General features: G+C 46.3%; 1 protein-coding gene and 1 pseudogene across 1 annotated transcript in view; one reads left to right on the forward strand and one right to left on the reverse strand.

The window, feature by feature from the left end:
- Positions 1 to 16,203, forward strand: part of LOC143956800 (uncharacterized) — a 499,331-nt pseudogene extending 483,128 nt beyond the window's left edge.
- The window catches only part of LOC143956799 (uncharacterized), a 388,207-nt gene that overhangs the window by 321,122 nt on the left and 49,767 nt on the right, over positions 1 to 17,318 (reverse strand). The gene's annotated exons all lie outside the window — the stretch shown is intronic.

Raw genomic sequence — 17,318 nt, forward strand, 5'->3', positions numbered from 1 at the left:
GATGCAGGACTGGGTTCAGTGTTGTTGGAGGTTGTTCCACAACCACATCATCCATAACGCTAGTGGTGATTCTGCCCCAGCTCTCTCCTCCACCCCTCTACTTCTTCTGCAGATTTGTCCTCTGAACCAGCGGTCCTCCATAAGCGGTCAAGGGGCTACGCAAGCACTCCGGCAAAAAGATGCCATGCGGTGCTTGAGTTGATCTGCTTAGGGAACAGGAGCCACACTGGGGCAGAGATTCTGGTAGCTCTGCAGGGGCAGGTTCAGAGGTGGTTGACGCCACGCCAGCCAGGAATAGTTATATATATATATATATATATATATATATATATATATATATATATATATATATGACAATGGCACCAACCTCCTCTCTGCCCTCCGACAGGGACACTTGTTCCATGTTTGGCACACGTCCTGAATTTGGTGGTTCTTGATCTGGTACCCAGGCTTACAGGATCCCATGAGGTAGGCCAGTAAAGTCTGTGGTCATTTCTGCCGATCATGCAATGCCAGTGCCCGGCTGGCTGAGGTTCAAAGGGAATGCAACCTGCCCACCAACCTTCTCATTTGTGACATGCCCACCAGGTGGAGCTCCATGTTAGCAATGCTGCACACGCAGCAGAGGTCCATCAATGAGTACCTGTGCGAGCATGTAATTCCAAAAAACGTCATATATTTCACAGCAAGGCCCCTTCCTGCGCCCACTAATGCTCCGTACACACGATCGGACTATCCGGGCGGACTTGGTCGGGCACACCAGAGTCCGCCAGACAATCCCTTTTTTCCCAAAAGTCCGGCAGTCTGGCGAACAATCCGCCCGTCTGTGTGCTAGTCCACCGGACTTTTGAGATGAACGGACTTGCCCGCACACGGAGAAAAGTCTGATTGACACCTGGCTGGCCCAGTCACCTGGTATGGACTTAAAGGGGAAGCCCTACACCAAAAAACTGTGTGGAGGTCCCCCCAAAAGTCCATATCAGACCCTTATGCGAGCAACGGACTTTTCCACACACGGAGAAAAGTCTGTTCATTTTTGAACGCGGCTCCAGGTAGATGGGACTAGCGAAGGAAGTCAAGTCAATGTCGCCGCCTCCATCGGCGAGATTGACACCTAGCTAGCCCCGTCACCCGGTATGGCCTTAAAGGGGAAGCCCTACACCGGAAAAAAAAAAACGGCGTGGGGGTCCCCTCCCCTAGGTCCATATCAGACCCTTATCCGAGCACGCTACCCGGCCGGTCAGGAAAGGTGGTGGGGACGAGCGACCGCCCCCTCCTGAGCTGTACCAGGCAGCATGCCCTCAACATGAGGGGGTGCTTTGGGGAAGGAGGGGCCCTGCGCCCCCCCTCCACCCCAAAGCACCTTGTCCCCATGTTAATGAGGACAAGGGCCTCTTCCCGACAACCCTGGCCGTTGGTTATCGGGGTCTGCAGGTGGGGGGCTTATGGGAATCCGGGAGCCCCCTTTAATAAGGAGGCCCCTCCAGATACCAGCCCCCCCACCCTATGTGAATAAGTATGTACCCCTACCCATTCACCTGGTAAAAAAAAAAAGTGTAAAAAAAAAAAACAGAAGTTTTTTAAATAATTTATTGGATAGCTCCGGTGGTCTTCTCTTCTTCTGTCTTCGGGGGGTCTTTCCGCCGGACTCTTTTCCAACTTTTCCTCCGCTATCTTCTTCCGACTTCGGGATCTTGTCCCACTCTTCGGTTCTTCTGCCGGGCCTCTGCTATCTTGTTGTTGTGGTGGTTTTTATATTTTATTTACACTTTTTTTTTTTTTTTTTTTTTACACAAGGTGAATGGGTACATCGTACCCCTACCCATCCGCCAGATAGTCCAATCGCGTGTACGCAGCATAAGAGTAACTTTGTGGATTTACAGTGTTCTGGTTCCACCAACACCTAAGGCCCAATTTGCTATAGGGCAGGCCATACAGTGTGTGTGTGTGTGTGTGTGTGTGTGTGTGTGTGTGTGTGTGTGTGTGTGTGTGTAAATTGTAAAAAAATTATATAAATAAATATGACCTGGGGGACTCCCTTTTTTATATATATATATATATATATATATATATATATATATATATATATATATATATATATATATATATATATATATATATATATATATATATATATATATATATATATATATATATATATATATATATATAATAATTTGTTGTTATTATTTTCCCCTTAATATCCATACCAAACCCAAAGGGCCTGGTAATGGACTGGGGAGGAGAGAACCCATGCCGTGTTTTATTTTATTTTTTTCCAATGATTTTCATCTGGATTGGCGAGCTCCGATACATTACAGCTGCGAGTAGTTTGTAAATATTTTTTTTGCATTTCTAAAAAATTTTGCTGTGGTATTGTTGTAAACGCTGGAGAAATGATCTACTTTACAGGCAGACTATAGACCACACACATTTTTGTTTCACTTTAAGCATTGCACTGTTTGTATGTTGTACTGCGAACCGAGCTGGTCAGGCGTTCGACTCATCCCTACTCTCACATTTTGAATGACAATTACTCGGTCATTCAACACTGTACCTAATAATATGAATATTTTTTTTTTTTTTTTCTTCACACAAATAGCTTTCTTTTGGTGGTACTTGATCACCTCCTGGGTTTTTTATTTAATTTTTCTGCACTATAAATGAAAACATTTTGTAAAAGGAAAAAAAAAAATTCAGTTTCTTGTGCTTTGTTATAAAATTTACCAAATGAGTATTTTTTTTTATTTATTTTTTTTCAGAAATTTTGGCCAAAAGTTATACTGCTACATATCTTTTATAAAAATAACCCAAATCCAGTGTATATTCTTTGTGAAAGGTGTTTTTTTTTATAGAGCCTACACGCTGTGGTACCAGTCATTGAAAATTGATCACCTTTGATGTACTGATGACCTAACAACAAGCCAAATACCCCCCCCCAAATGATCCCTTTTGGAAAGTAGACATTCCAAGGTATTTAGTAAAAGGCATGCTGAGTTTTTTTTATTTTCCCCACAATTTTTTGAAAAATTAAGATTTTTTTTTTCGGACAGCCTCTGGCACAAAGTGCTCCTCCCCTCCGGGACAGGAAACTCATTCACCCAAATTGTTTAAAGGCAGTGGCCTTCCCCCTTCAGTTTTTTTTGTGTTTCCTCCCGGACGGGAAGGTACTATGTTTAGGGTGCTCCATGCTCAGGGTTGTCCTATGTGAGGACCTGAAGTATCTTCTCCTCTGCCTCAGCGCCCCTCTGTTTAGACAGGGAAGAGAGGGCTGCTGGTCCTGCTACTGCTGCCATAACTCTCGGAGAGAGTCAGACCCCTGACAATGTGGCGGGACCCCGTCCCCATTACGCTGGTTACCTATTCCTCCACTGCCATCAGTTACCTCTGTCTGATGGATAGGCGGATTCCAGCGTGGCTGCAGGATGAATGTCTGGTGGATCAAACGGTGTCTGTTCACCCGGTAGTTAGGCTGGGTTCACACTGCTGCGGGGGGGGAGATCCGGATGTGATTCGCACCGCAAATCACATCCGATCTCCGTAGCGATGCGAGTACAGCCATACAGATAGTATACAGATAGTATGGCTGAATTCGCATCGGTCCCGCAGCAAACTCGCACGGGACCCTTTTTTTGGTTCGCAACAGAATCGGATCGCATGGGTGTTCACACCATGCGATCCGATTCCTGTGCGAGTCGGCAGATCACACTGCGATATGCGGACGGATCTGGGGGTGTCATTAACATATCATTGACACTCCCAGCCGTCCGCATAGGGCAGTGTGAACTGCCGGCGGGAGTAATGCGATGCGGGAAAACGCCGCGGATTCGCGGCGTTCCCGCATCGCAGCGGTGTGAACCCGGCCTTATGGTTATGACAGAGGAAGTACGTGCATCGGAAGCGAGGCTTCTGCGCTCCAACAAGCGGAAGTGATGTGACTGACTGACTACTTGTGGAAGAGCTACATCATCAGGGGGCACCAGAGACAAGGTTCCAGGCTCCTGAGCGTGGCTAGTGGACATGTAAGGCATCCATAGCCAGTGACAGACCCAACAGAGGCTGTGGCAAGCACCAAGGAGTCATGGATGGCACTACAGCATCTTGGGTGGTTAACTCCAGTTCTATGACCAGCACCTCTCAAGTAAATGTGGTGAGGGGTGACCATGTCTTAATCTGGGGGGGGGGTCCTTGTGACTAAATGTCCTTCCCTGGGTGAGGAACCACAGGTGAAGGGCTGGGCACTTTCTCCATTTGATCCCAATCACAGTGGTGGTGAAGATCTGGGTCAGGCATTCATGGGCGTTTTCTGTTTTTCATTCTTGGCTTTTAGGGTAAAGCCCTGGGAAAAGGCCCAGGTGCAGCCCCCTAGGAGAAGATGTGCCATTTGTGGGTCAAAGCTAGGTTCCAACTGGGAAAAAAAACACTTTGCCCTGAATGTGTCAGCAGTTTGGTTAAGGATGAGTCTCTGACCGCATGTCATAAGATCCTTACGTCCGTTAAAGATCAGATGGCACCCACATTCCAATTTTTTAAAGGGATGATGGATAGGATGCAGGGTCCCTCTATGCCCCTATCCAGAGAAGCTAGTATGCCTGTCCTATCAGAACCTAGTCAGGAGGATAGTGAAGATAGGGAAAGGGAACCCTGGTCGCTCCTCTCAAGCAGACTCTGGGTCTACTTTAGAGGGAGAAGAAGATTCCTCCCGAGAATCCAGGTACAGATTGATGCTGGAAGATGTGAGGGACTTACTGAAGCCGATCTGACACCTTGGAGATCAGAGAGGAGTCGGTACAGATTTCTACGCAGGATCTCCTGTATCAGGGGGTCAGTTCACAGAAATCCAGGGTACTCCTCGTGCACAAATCTCTAGTGGAATCAATCTTGCTGGAGTGGGAGCACCCTGAAAGAAGACCATTCTTTTCAGGGAGTCTTAAACTAAGATTTCCCTTTGAAAAGGACACAGCCCATCCTTGGAACAAAATCCCAAAGTTGGATGCACTGCCGGTGAAGGTTTCCAAAAAGACTGATTTGGCCTTTGACAACCTGGGATCCCTTAAGAACCCCATGGATAAAAAGGGGTGATGTGCTGCTAAGAAGAGCTTGGGGTGCTTCTACTATTGGGCTTAAGCCAGCCCTTGCAGCTACTTGCGTTGCCAGAAATTTAGAATGCTGGTTAACTCGCGTCCAGACGACAACTGCCCAAATCTTTTCCCTTACTGTTTAAAGCAGTCGGCTTCCTAGCAGATACCGCTCTGGAATCGGTGAAGTTGGCAGCCAGGTCAGCAGCACTGGTAAACGCCACAAGAAGGGGCCATATGGTTAAAAGCTTGGTCAGGTGATGCAGTGTCAAAGCTCAAGCTTTGTGGATTGCATTTCTCAGGCGATCACCTCTCTGGACCTGGGCTTCAGTGGGCACTGGAGCGTACCCAGAAAAGAATAAAAAAAACAGAGGGTACATCTATTTTATTTATTTTTTTGGTTACAGGCAGCAGACCCATCAGAGGGGACGTGGAAGAGGAGGAATATTAGTCAATCCTCAGACCGCCTCAAAGTCCCAGTGACTCCTGTGTCCCGGTGGGAGATTGGGGGACTTCCTCCCACAATGGACCAACGCAACCTCAAGCCCATTTTTATATTGGAAATAATAAACGGCTACAAGTTGGAATTCAATGCTATTCCTCCTCCCGCTTTTTTTTGGTTACCCCGAGACCAGGAGAAAGCGAGGCTCTGAGATTGCTGTTGGGGAGCTGTCAGGGGGTGTATTCGTAGTCAGAAAACCATCAGGCAAGTTCAGATTAATCCTTAATCTCCGTCCTCTGAACAAATTTATCAGATACAAGCATTTCAGGATGGAGTCTATCTTCAGGGTATCGAATCCTCCTGTTTCCTGATTGTTTATATGGCAACGATCGATCTCGGGGACGCATATTTGCATGTGCCGATACATCAGGATATCCAGAAATTCCTCAGAGTAGCAGTCAGGGTGAATTCAGAAGTTCTTCACTTCCAATTCAAAGCACTGCCGTTCGGACTAGCATCCTCTCTGAGGATTTTCGCAAAAGTCCCGGCAGAAGCCTTATGCCACATACACACGACCGGACTTTCTGGCAGACTAGATCCGACGGACTTTTGGGGGCGTTCCGATGGACTTTCCGTACAGACTTGGCCACAAACAAATGGACTAAGTCCATTCGAAAGTCCACTCATTTTGAACGTGATGACGTAAATGGGACTAAAAAAAGGAAGTTCAATAGCTTCCCTTGCGTCGTATTTGGTCCATTGGACCAGCAAACAGTTTTCCTGGTAGAACATGTTTTAAATCTCTCCGACGGGCTCCATTCCTATTTCTAGGTCGGTTTAAAAAAAAAATGTTTGGATTAGCCCACATACGATTTGGATTTTCCAGAATAATTCCATCGGACCTAGTCTGCCGGAAAGTCAGGTCCTGTGTATGTGGCATTGGCCCCGCTGCGTGTTGGTGCCATTACAGCGATCCCCTATTTGGACGATCTTCTGTTTTGTCGCCCAATCTTATCAGCAGTTGGAAAAGAACTTACAGGAAGCACAGGATTTCCTGCGCTCCCTTGGTTGACTGATCAATCGAGACAAGTCCCAGCTGATCCCAACCCAGGGAGTACAGTAGCTGGGATACAAGATATCTTCAACCGAGAGGAAAGTCTTCCTCCTGTTAGAGAAGATGGAGAAAGTGGATCTAGTGTTGGTGCAGCTTCACAGCGATCAGGAAGCCCATATCAGAGATGTCGTGAGACTTGTATCCTTAATGACATCCTGTTTCCCAGCAGTCCCCGGGGCAAGGTTCCACCAGTGCCCATTGCAGGCTCTACTACACTATAGGGATGACAGTCAGCAGAGCTGGGATCAGCCTATGTCCATTTTGGCCAAAGTCAAAAGGGCACTATGGTGGCGGTGAACCAGTCGCAATCTAGACAGGGGTCTGTTGTGGGCCAGACCAACAGCCCTTGTGACAATAGACGCTAGTTCTTTCTGCTGGGGAAACCACCTGGAAAAGGATCTGGCTCAAGGAACTGGGAAATCCCAGCGATACAGGACTTTTTTATTTTTTCAGGCAGAAGTGGAATTATGCTACTCTATTAGCACCCTAAAGGTACACGCTGCCGCCTTGAGTGTGGTATGCGTGTTTGTTTGTTGTAGTTATTTTTTTTCAGATCTCCTCCCTGCAGCAAGATCAATTTTGTAATCAACTTCTTTTAAGGCCCTCTCAAGATCCAGACCAGCGAGGGTCTTGGCCTATCCCGCTTGGGATCTATCCTTGGTCCTCAGGGTGCTTACAGGGAGTACCTTCGAACCCCTGGAGAAATCTGAAATGAAGTGGGTGGTTCTAAAGGCAGCTTTTTTGATTGCAATCACTTCTGCCAGAAGAATGAGTGAGTTGCAGACACTCTCGATCACAGAAATTGTTGTTAATTTTGGAAGATAGGGTTGTGCTCAAAACAGATCCTAGTTTCTTCCCCAAATTATCGTCTACATTTCACAGAACACATGACGTTATCCTGACAACTTTGTATTCCTCATCAGAGGTTGGTGAGGAAGGAAAGTTTTTAGTTTAGTAGACGTCAGGCGAAGCATTTTAGTATATCTAGAAGTCAGTGGAGACTTCAAGAAGTTTGAGGTGTTTTTTTTTGCTCCTTTTGCAGGAGCACGCAAGAGATTTAGAGCGTCAAAATCCACTATTGCCATATGTATAAAAATGACCAGTACAGAGGCATACAGGTCGGCAGGGAAGTAAGCACCCCCAGTTAAGGAACATTCAAACAGCTTCGTGGACAGAGAAAGCCGGTGCCACTCCAGAGGATAGCTGCAGAGCAGCAACGTGGTCCAGCTACTCCACGTTCATAAGACGTTACCGCTTGGACCTATTTTCTGATAAGAAACAGGCGTTTGGGTGGAAGGTCCTCCAGGCAGTGGTCCCACCTTAACAAATTTAAGTTTTGCTTATCTTGGAGGTTGTCCTAGAAAATGATAGAGAAAACCGGAGTTAGACTTACTGGTAACTCTTTGCCCTTTTTTTTTTTTTTCCCCCCTCTAGGAGTCTTTCAGGATAACCTGGTTTTTATAGCTGGTGCAAAAGGTATATACTGATGTTATGCCAGTGTGTTATGTCTTTCAAAGCCTTCCAGCCGTTCTTGTGGAAACTGAAAGGGAAGGCCTGGAGGACTGCCTTTTAAACAATTTTGGTAAAGGGTTTCCGATCCTGGAGGAAGGAGCCCTATGTCTCAGAGTCCTGAAAGACTCCCAGAAAAAGAGTTACCAGTAATGCCGCATAACACACGATCGGACTATCCAGCGGACAAACCGCCGGACTTTGCAGTGGAGGACCGACGGGCTTTCCGAACGAGCAGACCTGCCCACACACGACTGGACTATGGCGGGAGTCCACCGGACTTTTTAAATGAACAGACTTGCCCACACACGGAGAAAAGTCAGCTCATTTGAGTGCGGCTCCAGGTAGATGGGACTAGGAGGTCAATGTCGCCCCCTCCATTGGCGAGATTGACGCCTGGCTGGCCCCATCACCTGGTATGGACTTAAAGGGGAAGCCCTACACCAAAAAACTGCGTGGGGGTTCCCCCAAAGATATTGGACCCTTATCCGAGCAAGCAGCCTGGCCGGTCAGAAAATGGGGTGGGGACGAGTGAGCCCCCCCCCCAGCTGTACCAGGCCCTGCGACCCCCCCCCCCCCACCCCAAAGCACCTTGTCCCCATGTTGATGAGGAAAAGGGCCTCTTCCCGACAACCCTGGCCGTTGGTTGTCGAGGTCTGTGGGTGGGGGGCTTATTGGAATCTGGGAGCCCCCTTTAATAAGGGGGCCCCAGATACCGGCCCCCCCATCCTATGTGAATGAGTATTGGGGTACCTACCATGTACCTGGTGAAAAAAAACACAACACATGTTTTTAAAATTTATTGGACAGCTCTGGTGGTCTTCCATCTTGGGGGGGGGGGGGTCTTCTCACCGGACTCCTCCGCTATTTTCTGCTCTTTTGCTAGATCTTTTACTAGCGGAGGAGCCCGGCTTTCTTCTTGGTCACCGCCGCCGTCCGGGGGTCTTCTTCTGACTTCGGGGGTCTTGTCCCCCTCTTCGGTTCTTCTTGCCGGGCCTCCGCTATCTTCTTATAGCTCTTTTACTAGCGGTGGCCCAGTCTTCTGCCGTCTTCTTCCGACTTCGGGGGTCTTGTCCCCCTCTTCGGTTCTTTTTGCAGGGCCTCGGCTTTCTTCTTCCAGCTCTTTTACTAGCGGTGGCCCGGTTTTCTGCCACTGCCTTCTTCTCTCCTTGGTGATGTCACATGGTGACCCCGCCCCTTATGATGTCACAGTCCCAGCATTCTCCGGGACTGTGACATAAGGGAGCGGGGTCACCATGTAACATTACCCGGTGACCCTGACCCTTGTCCCTATATAAGTCATCGCACAACTTGTCCCTGTCATTGCGGCCAGAGAGAGCGTCGAGTCAACATCTCAAGGAAGAAGACGAGAAGGCGGCGGTGACAGAAGACCGGGCTACCGCTAGTAAAAGAGTTATAAGAACCGAAGAGGGGGACAAGACCCCCGAAGTTGGAAGAAGACCCCTGGACGACAAAGAAGAAAGCCAGGCTCCTCCGCTAGTAAAAGAGCTAGCACAAGATAGCGGAGGAGTCCGGCGAGAAGACTCCCCAAGACGGAAGACCACCGGAGCTGTCCAATAAATTAATTTTAAAAACATGTCTTGTGTTTTTTATTTACACTTTTTTTTTTTTTTTTTTTTTCACCAGGTGAATGGGTAGGGGTACATGGTACCCCAATACTCATTCACATAGGGTGGGGGGGCCAGTATCTGGGGGCCCCCTTATTAAAGGGGCTCCCAGATTCCGATAAGCCCCCTGCCCGCAGACCCCGACAACCAACGACCAGGGTCTGCGGGAAGAGGCCCTTGTCCTCCTCAACATGGGGACAAGGTGCTTTGGGGTGGGGGAGCCGCAGGGCCCCCCTTCCCCAAAACACCCCCCCCCATGTTGAGAGCACATGGCCTGTATGGCTCAGGAGGGGGGGTGCTTGCTTGTCCCCACCCCCTTTTCTGACAGGCCAGGCTGCGTGCTCGGTTAAGGGTCAAAACTTCTTTCTAAGTCTGTCGGACTTTTCGAAAGTTGGTCTGATCATGTGTACGCGGGATAAGTCTAATCTCTATCTCGATCTCTCGAAAAATCTCTATCTCGATCTGTCAGAACTCCGCCGAAAATCCGTCAGGAAGACCGTCGGACCTAGTCTGCCGGAAAGTCCGGTCGTATGTACGTGACATTAGATGCTAATCTGGCTTGGTCTTGCCCTGTCACAAAGCGGTCTGAGTGTTCCTAGACATAGTTGGGTACTACCCTCCTATTGTCAACAACTTTTGGCACTATTGCTGCACCACTGACTTGACAAAGAGTAAAAAAAAGGCTGAAGAGACTTTTTGGAGCTTAAACAGCCTTATGGCAGTATCCGGTGCTGGTTGCTCCTGACTTCTTCCAAAAGATCCCATTTGTCCCAAAAAGTCAATGGAGAGGGACACTCCTTCATATTTAAATTGCCACTTGCTCAGATCTAGGTTGGCAGCACTGGGTACCCTCCATATTGCTCTGCATTCCATGAGCTCCTCCTGTACTTTGACTGAGCCTGAACATGACCCTGGGAGTAATACCACCAGCACATAGTTTTCTCATTCCAGAGCAGAACTCGGACACTGCAGTGGTAGTCCCCTGACTTTTGAAAGCTGGTTCCCAGGTTTAGTGATGGTGTTGGTGTAGTTGGTGTCCTCAAGTAGTGGTTCACAATCCTGAGGTTTTGTCCATTTCTCTGGCGGTAGCCACTTTGTGGCAAGTTGCAGTTGCTTTTGGGATGTGGTGACTGGCTGCCCCGATACTTCCAATAATGTATTGGGTGTGTCCGGACAGCAACAGTCACTCCAAGGTGGGCCAAGATCTCCCCTGTTTAGGATTGCAGAATCCTTGGTTTCAGCTGGTGGCAGGCCAATGTAGGCCTTCTTCAGGTCTCCTGACAGGAATGTGGAGAGACTGACCCACTGGTTCTGAGGCCACCCTCTATCTCTTGTTCATGCATTTGAACATCGTCAGGAATGCTTCCACATTAGCACAGGAAGTGAGCTTTTTCAGTAAATGGCTGACCCTCCCCATCACTGGATTGCTTGGGCAACAGCAGTCTTCAGATGCTTCACTGGAGTGACAAACTAGGTCTACACAGACTCCCTCTGCACCTACATTTGTGCTGCCTGGGTCTGCTGAATCAGTAGGGCCAAGGTCTGGTTTTGGCATACCTAAGCTTTTTTGCGGTGGTTGGCTTCCACAGAGGCCTGAACCAGAGCTCTTATTGCCTCCTCCATCCCCGTGTTGGTGCTTTGCAGTCCCTGTGCCTCTCTGACCCAGGACATACAAAGCAGGCACTTGGCCTTTAAATATCAGTCTTTCAATTTTAAGGAATTTCTCTGCAAGATGGGGGGGGGGGGGGGAATCGCGATCACCAGCCAGCCATGTGGTTAAAGCTAATAGTTTTAAATCCTTTAAAAACAGGCAACATAAAGTATCTTCCTTCAGCATAAAAAAACAGCCCATACCAGTGGCTGCTGGTGCTCCGATTGTGGTGTTTTTTATTTATTTTTATTTTATTTTTTTTGGGGGGGTGCACATTTTTTTGGAAGAAAAATCAATTGCAGTCACTGTGCCCATCATATGCTGCCAGTGTGCCCATCACATGCTGTCAGTCTGCCCCTCATATGCTGACACCCCACTAAAACCCCCGCACAGATGGATTGCGGGACACCCTGCTAGCACCCAATTCCCCCCCCCCCCCATGCGCAGATGGATCGTGGGACACCACTGTGCAGGAGACGCTTACCTTGTTAAGGTGTCCTCTTCTCCGGTGTCTCCTCTCCAGGGAGCTTTCTCCTCTCTGTCCCACTTCCGACCAAAGCGCTAAGCATCCAATAGGGACGCCTGGTGCTTTGGCCAATCAGGAAACAGGTTTCACTGACCTGCCTCCTGATTGGCGAGGAGGCAATGCGGTGTGAAAATGGCGAATGTTCATTGGCTATGGTTACACAATTGGGTGGAGCCCACTTTATTTTTTTTTTCTTTATTTTTTTTTTCTTAGTGCCTCTGGCACTAATTAGGTGCTTAAAAAAAATTAATCCCTCCCATAGGAGTCCATGCATCCTGAAAGGGGCCGGGCGCATGGATAGGGAGGTGACAGCAGGGATGGTGGGGGGGCACTGGTCCATACTCATTTGCAGACTGCAATAATATATAAAAAAAATATATATGTATCTGTATGCAAGTGGTGTGTGTGTGTGTGTGTGTGTGTGTGTGTGTGTGTGTTTTTTTTTGTTTTTTTTTCCAGGCGGCAACTGGCTTCCTCATTAAAGCAGTTGGAGCAGCTAATTTAGTTTACTGGCACAGCCGAGAAACAGAAACAATCCAACTGGTCGTGGGGCTGGCCATAGAGGTTCCCAGAGACCAGACCGTCTCTGATCGCTTCTATGGTCTTGGAGTACCAGAGCATCATCATGACATCGCTTCCAGTCTAGGGTGAAAGTGTGTTGTTTTATTTATTTTTTTTTTTTTTTTATTTTTTTATTATCTTTTGTATTTAAATAGTAGAGGGGAGATTTGGGGTCTTATTGACCACTGATCTCTATAAAGAGGTGCTTGCGGATCCCCCTTTCCTGTACATCCAGGATGCTGACATAGATAAGGGTCTGGTATTGTAAGAGAGGTCCCCAAAATCCATAGCATATCCTTATCAAGGATAAGGGTCTAGTATGGATGTTGAGGGGAAATCCCGGTTTGTATTTTATTTTATTTTTTCTAATGTTGTTTTCTCTACAACATACAAATTAAATATGCCTTTTCGATATACTGTATCTAACAATAAAAGTTAGAAATAGAAAGCAACTTTATTCATAGAATTCTGACTTTTTTTTTTTTTTTCTTTTTTTTCTTTTTTTTTTTAACAGGTGGATTATTGAATCATGTTCTCGGTCATGTTGGTCTTAATAAATACTACAAAGTCGCATGCAAGCCATATGGGGGTCTTAAGTGACTGAAATACTTTTTTGCAGTTCATTGACAGATTCACGCAGAACACAAGATATATCGATGTTTTGGATCCTCTTCAACGTTGATCCAGCCTCAGAGGGCAACAGGAGAGAAGTAATTTCAATGTTCTGGAAGTGACTACGGCTTTATAGTCCAAACCATTCCTACGCAAGCAAAGTCATTTCAGAAGATTTTTCATTTTTGGGATTGTGATAAAGGTTTTTTTTACCGTGAAGGGAAAGATTATCGCACATCAGGTTCACAATGGAGGAGAAGCCGTTTCCGTGTTCTGAGTGTAGCAAAGCTTTTACAACCAAGTCAAATCTTATCAACCACCAGAGGATTCACACCGGAGAGAAGCCATATGAGTGTCCCGAATGTGACAGAGCTTTTACACAGAAGAGTAGTCTCAACTTACACATGAGCGTTCACACCGGGGCAAAGCTGTATCATTGTTCAGACTGTGGCAAAGATTTTAGAGTGAAGGCAAATTTTATCACACACCAGAGGATTCACACCGGAGAGAAGCCGTTTCGGTGTTCCGAATGTGATAAAGCTTTTAAATCAAAGTCTCAGCTTAGCAGTCACCAGATGATTCACACCGGAGATAAGCCGTATCCGTGTTCTGAATGTGACAAAGCTTTTGTATCCAAGTTAAGGCTTAACGCACACCAGTGGATTCACACTGGAGAGAAGCCATATCCATGTTCTGAATGTGATAAAGCTTTTACAACTGAGAGTAAGCTTACCACACACCAGAGGATTCACACCGGAGAGAAGCTCTATCAGTGCCCTCAATGTGAAAAAGCTTTTACGAGGAAGGACCACTTTATCCTACACGAGAGGGTCCACACGAAAGAGAAGCCGTTTCAGTGCGTTGTGTGTAAAAAATATTTTTCAGATAAGTCGCACCTTACCACGCACCAGAGGATCCACACCGGAGAAAGGCCGTATTCATGTTCAGAATGTGACAAAGCTTTTACAACGAAGCAAGACCTTATTAGACATCAGAGGATTCACACGGGGGAGAGGCCGTATCAGTGTTCAGAATGTGAGAAAGCTTTTACTGCCAGTGAACACCTTATCATACACCAGAGGATTCACACCGGAGAAAGGCCGTATCCGTGTTCTGAATGCGATAAAGCTTTTAGACAGAAGTCAGATCTTAGCTCACACCAGTGGATTCACATTAAAAAGAGACCGTATCGGTGTTCAGGATATATCCAAGATCTAACAACCCAGAGAGAGCTCACCATACACCCAAATGTCCACACGGGAGACAATTTGACCATTGTTTTGGAGACTCGTCAATAACTTAACTGCGTTTCCTTATGATTTTCATCATTCTTTTTATGGAGTTTTGACAGAACATGTAATGCATTTTCATCGTTCACTATCTGTGTTCCCAAGTGTTTTCTTGATTGCTAGATCCTGAGCTTGTACCTTGACAACACTGTCTTAGTACCAGAGATTGGATAGTGGTTAAGCGGCATCTTGCTAAGCTTCTGAAGCCTCAGTGGGAGAGTCCTTTTTCAGGGTCTGCTGGCTCTTGCTATATCTGTCACGGTTGGAGATTCTGTCGGAATGTGTCCTATCGGACCGTTTTGTCGGATATTCTAACTTTATGTGGTCTGCATCGGACTGTTTCCATCGGAATATCTGACGGACCAACTTGCCGGTAAAATTTTCCGACCAAATGCTCCAATCAGACATACTCCGATCATGTGTAGCCTACTCCGACGGACAAAGTGCCACCTGAAATGGATATTTTTATGATAGGCAACTCCTATCCTCATATTGATTAGTGGTTCCAAATTAATAACTACTGCAGTAGGGAACAGACACAAAAGATACACTCAGCATCTTTCCAAATAACCGTTCTCCTTCATTATGACGCATGTGAAGGTTTTTATACACATGATTACGTAGGTATCACATTAATATTACAATTGTACGTTTATGGTAACAAGGGGCGTTGCATAGGCAGGCTAATTCGAATCAAGACTTGAAAGAATGCAAAACGTACTGAAAACATTGTTAGTGCCGTGTGCACAGTGAGGGCATCGTACAATACATATACAATTGTATACAGAACTTACAAATTTCCATTACACACCCATGCTCAGATTAAATGCCTAGACCAAAGCTATTGGCTACTAGCCTGAACGTAGTCCCATCGTAACTAAATAACGTCATCACGTTATGTACAATCGGATTTTCCGACAACTTAGTCCGTCCGAGTGTATGCAACATCACTTCCGGATCTCTTCCGGAATTAATCCGTCGGAATCTCCGACCGTGTGTACAAAGGGCTTAAAGCAGGAGTAAACCCAGTTTCAAAAAAACACTTACATTCCCGGCATGCCGGAAATGCTAACTTTCACATTGGTTGTGCTCTCAACCAACCGTTCAAACCATCCAATGGCTGGTGTCATAACTGATCACATGTGCAGGATTATGGCACTTGAAGAATCATTAGAGGCCAAGATGGCGGCTTCTTTGACTGAAAACGATAGAAGGGTTTACTTCCACTTTAAGTCCACCCTCCCCATTACCAATAATAATACATTTTATTTATAGTGCGCTTTTCATCAAATGATCTCAAAGTGCTACCAGTTCAAACAAAAAAGAAAATTAAAATTAAACAATTTATACAAAGAAACAAACGTCAGGTTCACAATGCAGAAGAAGCCATTTACATGTTCCACCTCCCCTCCCATCATCCATGCCTCCTTTCCATGTTCCATCTCCTCTCATGGATGACGGCTTTACAGGGCGGTCTGCATCTGGGTCACCAGGTAGGGAGAAGTCTCTGCTCAATGGAAAATCATATTCTGAAACTGAGTTATGACTTCCAACGCCAAATTTCTGCTGTTTTATGGGATGTGTTTAAAAGTATCTCAGAAGACCAGCTAATCCCTTTCATTTTATCGAGTTCTTCCACAAGTTTAAGGGATTCCATCGGGTGAAGATTTAGATGTCCTGAGTGTGTGGTCGTATTCCTACAACTTCTTCTGGGTACTGACATTACTCTGATTGGGGTTCTCTTTAATGACTCTGTGGACAAATTTTTTGGATAAACCTTTGTTTTATTTTTAGTGCTGCTTCAATTCTGCACATTATACAAGTAAAACCTTGGACAGAGTGGTGGCAGTGGTATACTTGGACAGAGGGGTGGCGGTGGACGTGGTATACTTGGACAGAGGGGTGGCGGTGGACGTGGTATACTTGGACAGAGGGGTGGAGGTGGACGTGGTATACTTGGACAGAGGGGTGGCTGTGGACGTGGTATACTTGGACAGAGTGAAATGGATAAGAACTATAAATTAGTTCTTGGTTATCTGCTGCTATTCCTAATTAAAAGTATAAATGTGCATGCACACTAGAAGTAAACACTCTCTGAGATATGTTCAGTTCAGGCTACTTCTAAATACTGATTTATTCATGGGCGGTGTTAATATTTTATACAGAAAGATACGTCATTACTATGTCAGTCTAATTGGTACATCTTATTGGTTACAATACAAGAGAAATGAAGAAACTTGATGCTTGAAGTTTGGTTGAAGCTGGTTCCCTTATCTCGAATGCATTCCTCTAACGCGTGGGATGTAGGGGGTGGACGCCATCTTGGCTCCGAACAGAAAGTCAATCTGTATACTACATAATAAGTAAGGAACATGTATACACATAAGCAAATAGACATTTTCTGATTATCATTATGTACATTGGATTCCTTAACAGTCCCCCCTAAAATGGCTATTTTCTTCTGTCCCTCATCTAAAGGTCCTACTCACCTGGCCCATTCTCCTCAGCAACTCTTTTAGGCTGTATATAGAGTTGGGCAGCAACTAGTTCACTACCCCCCTCGATACAGCTGGAGAAGGGCAATCAGGTGCTATCTACCCCTATAACCCTAGAGGATTGTGAGATTTTGGACAGGGTGTGACTGTAGAGGAGTGAAAGGTTTGTCACCCTCCATCATAAGAGGGTCCTCTTCTTCTTGGTGGAGAAATGTAGGTGGGCTGTTGTCTACAGCCTTGCTCATTAACTTCTTTACGAAAGGTGGAATACAGCATACAATCGGGGGGTAAAAGAACCAGGATTATTAGTACCGTTACCCCTATCTGGGCGAGCACCTTCTGCCACCCACTCATCCAGCTAAAATATTGATCCCATGGGTCTGTAATACCGGAGTTCTTCTTCAACTCCAATG

The sequence above is a fragment of the Lithobates pipiens genome, unplaced genomic scaffold (assembly GCF_037356315.1).
Source record: "Lithobates pipiens isolate NorthernLeopardFrog02 unplaced genomic scaffold, aLitPip1_a1.2 Scaffold_41, whole genome shotgun sequence".
NCBI lineage: Eukaryota > Metazoa > Chordata > Amphibia > Anura > Ranidae > Lithobates > Lithobates pipiens.